This window comes from Mustela lutreola, chromosome 12 (assembly GCF_030435805.1).
Source record: "Mustela lutreola isolate mMusLut2 chromosome 12, mMusLut2.pri, whole genome shotgun sequence".
Lineage (NCBI taxonomy): Eukaryota > Metazoa > Chordata > Mammalia > Carnivora > Mustelidae > Mustela > Mustela lutreola.
Genome location: NC_081301.1, coordinates 98,323,936 through 98,332,907, shown reverse-complemented (window position 1 = coordinate 98,332,907; position 8,972 = coordinate 98,323,936). Strand labels below are relative to the sequence as shown.

At 62.3% G+C, this 8,972-nt stretch overlaps 1 long non-coding RNA gene across 1 annotated transcript; it reads right to left on the bottom strand.

Annotated features, from left to right (window-relative positions):
• Positions 1-255: 255 nt before the first annotated feature.
• Positions 256-4,578, bottom strand: LOC131812985 (uncharacterized). Its single transcript, XR_009346567.1, has 3 exons — positions 4,078-4,578; positions 3,789-3,992; positions 256-3,653 (listed from the first exon to the last, which is right to left on the bottom strand). It is a non-coding gene; the product is annotated as an uncharacterized LOC131812985 (long non-coding RNA).
• Between the last annotated feature and the right edge of the window lie 4,394 nt (positions 4,579-8,972).

The following is an 8,972-nucleotide window of genomic DNA, read 5'->3' as shown; positions in this document are numbered from 1 at the left end:
GCCCCCCGGGCCTACGTGCTGGCGGAGCGCCCACGGGACCCGAGCACGCCTCGTTGCCCCATGCCCCAGGTGGCTGAACGTGTTCTGTGGGGTGACGGGGGCTGCGAAGTCTTTACTTCTCTCCCCACTGTAAGGGGCGACCGACTTCCCTCCCTGGGGTCAGGCCGGCTCCCATGATGCTCCTTGAGGGGACGCGGTGGAAGGGACCCGATGGCCGACCCTTGCAGCTGCCCCTCCTCCCTGGGAAGCTACTCACCCTGGGAGAGGCCCGCTGCCCCCAGGGAGGGCCTGGGCACATGAGTGAAATGGTCCGGGCTCCGCCAGGCCAGCCCCCCACGAAAGGGGGATCACCAGGTGACCTCGGTCCGCTCCAGGAGCTGCAGAGGCCCCGCTGCGCCCCGTCTTGCCCGAATTCCCCATCCACAAACCGCGGCAATTGAGTGACTTTGCTCTAAACCTCCAAGTATGGGGTGGCTGCTGCACAGCTGCAGACCATGGGGACAGACGCGTCTGTCCCGTCCCCGGCGCCTGAGAGAGCCTGTCCCTGTCGCCAAGGGCACCAAGCGCGGTGGGGGAGGGGACAAGCGGAGGCCCAGTGCTCACCCCGCCGCATCCAACACTCACACCAGCCTAGGGAAACCAGAGCCCGGGGGCAGCACCGGTCCGGGCTGCGCACGTGCGTCTCCCGTACTGCCGGCGTGTGAGACTCGAGCAACAGCAACGTGCTTGAGCAGCGAGGCCGTCCTGGCAACGACGTGATTCCGCTGGAGTCCCTGGGATTTCACAGACCACCTCTGAGGCTTTAACCCGCTGCTCCCCTGGAAACCCTCTTCCAGGCTGCAAGATGTCTGTCTGCCTTCCTCTACCCCATGGGGAGACCGGGAGCCTCAGCGGCCTCAGCCTTGGTCCTGAGAATGTGAGGTTTTTCCTAAAGTGAAGTGTCCCCAGTGTGATAAAACTGGACTCGAAGGGACCAACAACGGACCCTCCTTGGAGAAGTCCCCGTGGACAGGAACAGAGGAGCTGTCCCCAGCCCTGCTCCGTACCTACCAGCCGGGGATCCGAGGCAAGTCGCCTGATCCGTGTGCGCCTCGGTGTCCCCATCTGGAACACAGGCTCCAGGACCATAGCGGCCACCCACGTGCCCTCTGCTCTCACTCCCGCCGCGAGGACTGGTGGCTTGCAAGACACCTCCTCACTGGTCCAGCCATACAGATGGTCTAGAATGTCCACCCACGGTCTGGAAGGGTGCTCTCGGCAAGCGTGGAGACGGATTCCCCGGCTGCTTCCGGACCAGGCCTGTGATCAAGGAGGCGGCAGGGGGAGAGGTGGCTTGGGCGTCGGTGCCGTGCCATCCTCGGTTTAGAGACACCCTGCCCTCGTGGCGCTGGCCGGCGTCCAGGGCTCAGAGCAGCTGGTCTCCCTCATTCACTCCGTGCTTGGCAAAGGTCCGCAGTGACCCTGCGGATCCAGGCCCCTCTCTCCAAGAAGGCCAGAGCGCCACAGCAGCCGCTCGCTCCCCACACTCTGGGAGCAGGAAATCGGAACGTCAGGCTGAAGGAGATGGGGTCACCCAGTAGTTTTCATTCCAGGGGCCTCGGGAAAACGCCCCAGTGGGCCATGTATGTCCAAGCAAGCATGCTGGGTCAGACCCCAACAGGAGACGGTCGTCCCAAGACCACGGGGGCAGCTATGCCTCCCTTGGAGGGGCGCCTGGCACCCAACCCCAGCAAGGCTGTCCCGGAGCTTGTGTGCACTTAGGGTCGCGGGAGGCATTCGGATTGAAGAACAAAATGCGGTGTTTGTTTGTTTGTTTGTTACAAACAGGTTGCCCTCAGGCTGGGCAGGGCTTCCAGCCACTGTGTCTCCCAGTTGAATCCCCCAGCTGAGCAGATCGGGCTGTGCTGAGCAGCCTGACCTTCTGGCACAGCGAGACTCCATCGCCTCGGGCAACCCTCCTCTCTGGTGCCCAGCTGTCACCTGTCCTCTTGTGGGCAGGGTACCTGCCGGTGTCGCAGCCGGGTGAGCTGTTTCCTTCCCGTCGGATTCACTCCCCTTTTTTATTCTTCTTCCTAGCTGCTTGCTTGTCTTTGCACATCTGGACTCACCCTGTCCTTGGAATGAGTAGAGGCGTGCCCCCCACTTCTCGTGGAGCCCCCCAGGAACACCTGTGGGCTGTGCCGGCGGCACCTAAGCTGGTTGGCCCCGACTAAGCCAGCCGCCGCCTCTCCCCGCTGTGGCTCAAACCGCGTTCTGTCTCCGTCTCTCCGCTCCCTGTGCGCGAGGGGGACACAGTCTGGGAGTCCCTCCAAGAGGAGAGATTAGCTCACCACTCAAAGAGTGGCTTTGGGAGTTGAGAGTTTGCTTCAAGGGCAGCTTCCAGCTCTGTGTCCCACAGGACGCAGGAAGTGGGCGCCCCTAAACCCCGCCTCCCGCCGAGCCGCTCCCCAAACCTCCAAAGAGGCATTCGTACCGGCCAAGGGCAGGGCAGGGGACAACCATGGGGACCAGGACGGGCCAGTGACCCGTAGTCTCAGACAAGCAGGCCTGCGTCCCAGCCCCACGGCCATGCTGGCAAGTCCCTGCTGCTCTGGGTGCCCCTGGAGCGCTCCCCCTGCGCAGGATCTGGCTGCTCCACTCACTTCCAAGCTAGCCCAGTCTGCCGATGCCCTCCTCACGTCTGTCTTACAAAAACAGCCTTCCTGGGGGCCTGGGTGGTTCTGTCGGGGAAGCATCTGCCTTCAGCTCCGGTCATGGTTCCAGGGTCCTGGGATCGAGTCCCGCATCAGGCTCCCTGCTCCACAGGGGGTCTGCTTCTCCCTCTGCCTCTGCTGCTCCCCCTGCTTGCTGTGCTCATGCTCTGTCTCTTAAATAAATAAATAAAATCTTAAAAAAAAAAAAAAAAAAAAAAAAAACTGGCTTCCTCTCCATGTCACCGCATCCCCTAAAAGCCGATTCCGTAAAACCACAAGGGGAATCACACCGCACGACCATTAGCAAGGCCATAACCTGCGACACTCACCACACCCGTGCTGGCAGGGGTGGTTGTGCCGGGGAAGGCGGAAGGACCGCCCGCCACACTGTGGACGACCGTCTGGCAATTTCTCAAAATTAAACGCCCTCCTCCCCCGGGGCCCGGCAGGTCAGGCTGCTGATGCTCACGCAGAGGGGCCGAGCTCCGATGTGCACCCGGAAGCCCACACACGGGTGCGGACGGCCGCGTGCTTCACCACTGCCAAGGCCTGGGAGCAGCCAGGACGTCCTTCCCCGGGTGAACAGAAGAGCCAACGGCGGTCCGCCCAGGCAGGAGAATGCGGTTCCGTGCGGGAACGGAATGAGCTCTCCGGCCGTGAAAAAGACACGGAGGAGCTCAAGGGTCTATTACCAGGCGAGAGAAGCCAGTCCTGAAAGTCTCCCTGGTGGTTCCGACTCTGTGACATCCTGGAGAAGAGACATCGAGGGAGACGGTCAAGAGCTCTGGGACGTGGGGCCGGCTCAGGCCGTTGAGCTGCTGACTCTTGGCTTCGGCTCAGGTCCTGATCCCGGGGTCATGAGCTCGAGCTCTGCATCGGGCTCTGTGCTGGGCGTAGAGACCGCTTCGGATCCTCTCTCCCCCGTCACGCTCACACTCTCTTTCTCTAGAATAAACAAATCTTCAAAAAAAAGAGAGAGAGAGAGAGCGAGAGAGAGGTCAGGGGCTGCCGGGGCTGGGGAGAGAGGGTGGTCGGGTGCGGCAGGGGTTTCTGGGAAGCTGAGGCCACTCTGCCTGTCCCTGTAATGACGGGTACCTCAGCATACGTTTGTCGGAAGCGTAACGTGCCCAACGCCCAGAGTAAGTCCCGCAGTAAGCTCTGGCCTTCGGGCAATGACATCACGTCCGTGCAGGGCTGCCCTCGGGCTGAGTGCTGACGGCAGGCGGCGGTGCCTGGGTCGGGGAGCGGGCACGCGGGCTAGCTCTCTTCCTTCGGCTCCATTTTGCTACAAATCTAAAACTGCTCTAACAATAAATTAATAAGCAAATTTTTCATTTATTTAAATAAGTAGATACAGAGCTGGGAGCTCACACAGATGGCTGACCTGGGTGCTGTCTTTGTCCCTAGAGGGCAGCTCTGGGCGGCCGGCCTGCTGCCTCTCCTGTGCCCATGGGCCGAAGCAGCGATCGTCTTTCTGTGCTCACATCCCATCACGGGGAGTCCTGAGAGAGAGAGAGAGAGAAAACAAGCAGGGAGCTGAGGGGAAGGAGAAGCAGCTCCATGCTGAGCACAGAGCCCAGTGCGGGTTCGATCCCAGGCCCTGACACCGTGACCTGAGCCGAAGGCAGACGTTTTACTGTCTGAGCCTCCCAGGGGCCCCCAAAGGAGACCTTTTAAATGGGGCCGTGGGGACACACAGCATCCCCACTTGCAGTTTGGTTTTGCTTCACTGTGGGCCTGGCTACGCACTGTGGTCAGTGTGCACGGACCCGGGTTCACAGACGACTTCTACTGGAATCAGTGGCTAGAAACACCCAGTGCTCGTGCAACACCTAGGGGGCTCTTCAAAAAACGGGGCTACGATCTGCTACAGATGGAAGCCAAACCCTGTGAGTGTCCCCCCCCCTCCTCCCCCTCCCCTGCAAGGGTGACCCTGGGCATATCCTTCTATCTTCTCAGTGCACAGAGGGACTGATTTAAGGCTTCTATTGCACAAACCCCATACCGCGAATGCCTGGGTCTGCGAAGGGCCGCGGAGCCCCAGCCGTAGCGAGTTACGGCTCCTGCCGGATGCCTGGAGATTAGATTTCGTGTGGCCCACGAATTCCCTCCCAAGCCCTCTGACGTGTGGGATGGCGAATTCCAAGTTTAGGATCGTATCGCTCCCTCCTCCTGCGCGAGACGAGTTCCTCCCCGAGCCGTGGCTGCTGGTGGGGATGAGTGGACTGTGGAGTCTTGCTAGAAGACAGACCTGCTTTCTCCCAGCCGCGGGAGGCGGGGGCGGACCCGCCAAAGCTGTCGCTCCCCAGCCTCGCTTCAAGCCTCTACAGAGGCAAACTTCCCAGCCTAAGCTCCCTCTCTCTCTCTCTCTCTCTCTCTCTCAGATAAATAAAATCTTTCAAAAATAAAAAATACAGTAAAATCTCCCCCGTGACACGAAGATCCATGACCAGACCATTTAAGGTGTTGGAAACAAGTGGTCTGTCTTCATTCCAAACGAGCCAACTCATGGCCAGTGAGGGGGTAGACACGCAAGCAGCAGCCGACCGCGCCCCCCCGCCTCCGGACGGCCAGTCTGACCCTCCCGTGCAAGTCGGTTGGCACCGCGTCCTTTCCTGGCCGCCCTGACGTTTGTCCGCAGTTCCAGACAAGCAGGTTTCCCGAAACCCAGGGATCGAAGGGCTCGGATCACACAGCACGTCGCTACTCTCTTCCCGCCGGTTGTGGTCGACCATGAGAACAACCCGGCCTAACTCTTCAGGCCAGGCTGCCGGGCCCAGCCACCGCGAGGAGCAGCTCTGGAGAAAGGCGCACACACGCAGGACACACGCCCCCGACCGCCGTCCCAGCCGCGCGGGGCTCCCAAGAGAGCTTTCCCTCTTAGCAATGCCAAGAGCCCGTGTGAGCGGCCCGCCCGGCCCGTTCCTCCTCCTGCGTCTGGTGGAACCAGAGGAAGGGAAACCGGGTCACAGGCTGCCCCGAGAAGGCCACACCTCCCTCCTCACTCGTGCCGCGAACACCACCCACTACACCCCACAAAGATGAAGAAAATACGGCCGTGCCCCTGTAGAGCGCCCCGGTGACAGGTGCCTGTGTCTTCACGGAATGGGTGTACCCCTGCCCCCATCTAGTGCAGGTGGCGGGGGGCGCCCCACAGCCACTGGGGACCCAGAAGCCCGTCACCACCAGGACCTCCACGTCCAGCCGGCAGAACATGAACGACGAGGCAGGGGAGCTAGAGCCCAGACCAAGGTCCTGAGGCCGCGCCCACCTGCAGCGGGACCCAGTGCCCCAGAGAGAGAGAGGAAGGGGGAGCACGCACAGGCCCCCGTCCCCGTGGCTGGGATGCCCCACCAGGAAACAGCAGCCACTCCAGGTGGGAAGGCGCCCCGAGCAGGACCTGACGAGACCTGCGTGCCCCGCGGGGCGCTCGCGGCCGGTGCTCCTCATGTCCCACTAGCGTCCAGGCCCAAGGGCATCCTTCCAGCCAGCGACTCAGCTTCTCCTGGCAACTTTCTCCAGGAGTACAGTTTATTTCTTCAAACACGTTTAAGCAGAAAGAGCGACGTTTCAAGCAGGAATACATACATAAGCCTTCCTCTACAGAGAGCGGTTTTCCCTCCTCTGCCGTGTCCCTCAGTAGTGGCAGCGCCCGCAGTGATGCGCGGTCAGCCTGCGGGTCACACGGCAGTATTTAAAATTGATTCCCAGGTGCGCGGGCAAATGTGCAGGTCGCCAGCCCTTCTCTTGTTATTTCCAGCGCTTTCCGGCTGAAGGGGAAAGGAGAGCCCGGGTGCCTGTGTATACGGAGCCTGGGTGCGGCAGCCTGGAGACCCCAAGAAGGACGCACCAGGGGACATGCCCTCCGTTTCACCAGAGACAAAAGAGCCGTGGAAATCAGTACCCGAACGGTCAGTGGAAGCAACAGATATTTTATTCATGACGCGAGGAAGCCTCCGTCTGCCTGGCCGCTGAGATCCCGCAGCGCGGTCCCGGGCTCCCCACGGCCCTGCACCTCTTCCCGTGCGATGTCTAAGCCACAAACCTCAGGACGCGGTAGCTGAAAACAACAGGCATCACTGGGCACTCCCCTGGGCTCGCCTGGGCGGCTCGGGCTCAGGTTCCTGGGAGACTCAGCTAGGGGACAGCGAGGGCTGTGGTCCCTCCACGGGCACGTCAGTGCTGGCGGCTCGAGTGTCCTCGCCGCCTGTCAGCTGCCTCGCCCCAGGGCAAGCAAAGCCAGAGAGAGGGGGGTCCAGTGGCCTCTGTGCTCCGGGATAGCCCTTGTGACACCATTGCTGGGGAGGGGACGGGGACCCTGCCTCACAGGAAAGGAAGACCAGTCGCCCCGGAAGACAGGCTCATGAGGGGCGGGGGCTGTTGGCAGGATCTGTTTGGGAAACGCAGTCTGGCCCAGGGTCTCGTGGGCAAATCTTGTCCCTGGAACTCATCTAAGCCCCACATAGGAGAAGCTGCTTGGAGAGGGGACATCACCTGGCTGGGCTCACATGGCCAGGACCAGGACAGGGACCGAGGCAGTGAGGGTCTAGAAGCTCTCCCCCCGGGGGAGGAAGGGCCCCGTTCTCCCCCTACAAGCAGGGGGTTAGCCTGACAAAGCCATCAGGGCCGAGGGACAAGGAGTGAGGTGAGCTCCCCACTTCTCCTCTCCCAGGACCCAGCACACACCCTCTGTCGGCCTCCAGCCACTCCATGCCGGGGCCAGACGCTGGGTGTCTTTAGAGGGTGTCTCAGACCCTGGGCCTGCCCCTGCTCGGACTGCCAGGAGTGGAGAGGGAGAAATCTTGCCGGGAGTAGGTCTCTGACCACAGGCCTCCGGGGACCGTGAGCAGGAGCCCTCGGGACGTGGAACGTGGCGCCTGCTCCAGGCCTGGAGCATCCTGTGGAGCCTCTTGGGGGTATTGGAGGACGGCTGGCGACTGCCCACAGCCCACGCATACTCTCTCTCCAGCTCCCACCCTGCTGGACTGGATAGGGCCATCGGGCGGAGAGCCAGGCCGGCACCAGGCAGCGGCAGCACGCGGGCACCTGTCAGGATGCTGGTGAAGGTAAGCAGAGGGCTGCCTGCGCACACACTCCTGGGGGCTCCCCTGGGCACACAGCTTGGGTGGGATGTCGCTGGTCCTGCCCAGTGAACGTGGAACCGGGAGACCCTGGACAGACTCACTGACAGCCCCTGACCCACGCGGTCCTTCCCCAGGATGGTCCAACAGCGGCCTGTGACCTGACGGGAGGCAGCCTTGTGCTGTCCCTGGGAGCGGGGCAGATGGCAGGACGGACGGACCCGGAGCAGCGTGGGGGACGGCCCGGACCCGGGGGCTGCAGCCCGGCCCTGGAATGAGCTGGTAGGAGCGGGCCAGGACAGGCTTGCCTGTGGTGACCGTCACTGCATCCCCTCACTGCTGCACAGAGTGGGCTGCTGGCGGCCCCAAAGCCCCTTTCTCCCCATTGGTGGCAGGCCAAGCAGGGTCCAGGAGGTGACAAAACAGAAGGGACAGGAGAGGTCGCAGCCCCCAGGACTGTTCAGGGGCTATCATTCCCAGGACCCTCGCCAGGAGGCCAGGGTGGTGACAGCCCACAGGACCCGCTGGGAAGAAGTCTGGGCACTAAGCTGGGTGGGCCTGGAGGCAACCCACCCTAGCACCTCCCGCTTCTCCTGCACCCTTCCCCAGGGCGGGGGCAGCATGAGGGTCTCCATTTTGGAGAGGTGCAGAGAGCACAGGGAGCAGGGAGGCGGGGGCCCAGAGCCTTGGCCCTCAGGAGGAGACTCTGCCTCTTCCCCAGAGGTGGGGACCGCCTGTTGGCTCTGATTTTCCCGCTGCCCCACTTGGCCTTGAGCCTGGGGAAGTGAAAGTGTTGTGTTCCTCATTACCCACAGACTGCAAGACGGGGGCCCCAGGGGCTGCCTGCCAGCACAAGCCAGCCAGGGAGCCCTTAGATGCGAGGGGGGTCCACTGGAGAGCATCTTACTCCTCCTGCGTCCCCAGATCCTGAGCATGGAGCCTGAGCATCTCCTGGGCCTGCCAGCCTTGCTCCCGGCTCTGTCTGGGGCTCTTGCAGCCTCGATCCGGGCCGGGAGAGGAGGGGCCTCTGGTGCAGCCAGGATGGGGTGTGGGAAAGGAAACCCAGGGAGGTCAGCGGGGAGGAAGGAGAGGCAGACCCAACCCAGCAGCTGCTCTCTGAATGCAGCTTGAGGGAAAGCACGCCAGGCAGCCGAAAGGAATGTCACTAAAGTGAGCAGCAGGGCTGAGAAGCCATTCC